The following is a 1,334-nucleotide window of genomic DNA, read 5'->3' as shown; positions in this document are numbered from 1 at the left end:
ATTTAACCGGAGCCAGCCTGATAGCTCAGCAGACTATAGTGCCTGCTCAGGCAGAGCACAGCGGCCCGCGTTCTATCCCTGGTGTGCCGTGCCAGTCTTGCCTGCAGGGGGTGCCGAGATGGTAATTGAGCCTGGGCGCGGTGGCACATGCCTCTAATCCCAGTACTTGGGAGGCTGAAAACAGGAATATCACTATGAGTCCTATCTACATAGTGAGATTCTGCCCTAAATACAGAAAAAATAAAAAAAAGGAAGAAAGAAAGAAAGAAAGAAACCACATTTAACCAGTATGTGCAAGTTAGTGGGTCAGTTACTGGAGAGACTGTCACTGAGATTCTAGCTTGACAAAAGTCTTACTATAAGATCTGCTACGGCTTGTGCCCGTGTCCCCCATAGCGTCATGTAGTCATGAGGCAGCATCTGGAGTTTGTGAGCGATTATTCTGGGTGTGGGTGCGGCACTGCCCTGGGGAAGATAATGTGCACCACAGTGGGAGTTGGGGAGAGAGGCTGGCCTGCTGCCTCAGCCGAGGCTCCTCCCTGTGCTCTCTGCTCTTTGCAGCCGCCATGAAAGGTTGCTCTTCGCCATGCGCCACACTGCCTTGGAGCCAGATGACAATGGACTGAAACCTCCAGTAACTGTCGGCTAAAGAAACCATTCCTTCTTTCATTTTATGTGTCGGGTATTTGCCACAACAACAAGCATAATGGGACAGAATCTTTCTTAGACACAGACAACTGTTCTATCACAAGTTACCTTTGAGATTAAAGTTCGTTTACATGAAATGAATTGACATTCAGCTCTTTCCCTCGTGCATTTCTTTTCCAAATATAGATTCATGTAGCTAAATATCCTAAAACATTTAGTAAAGCTTAATACTGGTTTGTGCCTGCATAATCATTATATTATATTATGAGTTTAAAATAATATACCACCATTAATATGGACAGTCATTTTTTGGGAAACAATTTTCAATCCAAGGTTTTCCCACTGAGCTACATGTCCAGCTATGTTTTCATATAATTTGTATTTTTTTTTTTCAGTACTAGGGATTGAACTCAGGACCCTGCACTTGCCAGGCAAGTGCTTATTCTACTGAGCTAGCTCCCCAGCCAATTTGTAAATTTTTTGAGATAAGATCTCAGTAATTACTAAATTTCTCAGCCTGGGCTTGAGCTTCTACTCCCCCTGCTTCAGTATCTCAGAATGCTGAGATTTCAAACACTCAGCACCATGGCCCACATACACAATTCTTAATTAAAAATCATTGCTCTTCCCTTTTAACTTAATTTGAATAAAGACTTCATAATGTAATAAAAAATGAGACATTGTAC

The sequence above is a fragment of the Octodon degus genome, unplaced genomic scaffold, assembly GCF_000260255.1.
Source record: "Octodon degus isolate 3935 unplaced genomic scaffold, OctDeg1.0 scaffold00039, whole genome shotgun sequence".
NCBI lineage: Eukaryota > Metazoa > Chordata > Mammalia > Rodentia > Octodontidae > Octodon > Octodon degus.
Note: the sequence above shows the minus strand (reverse complement) of the source record.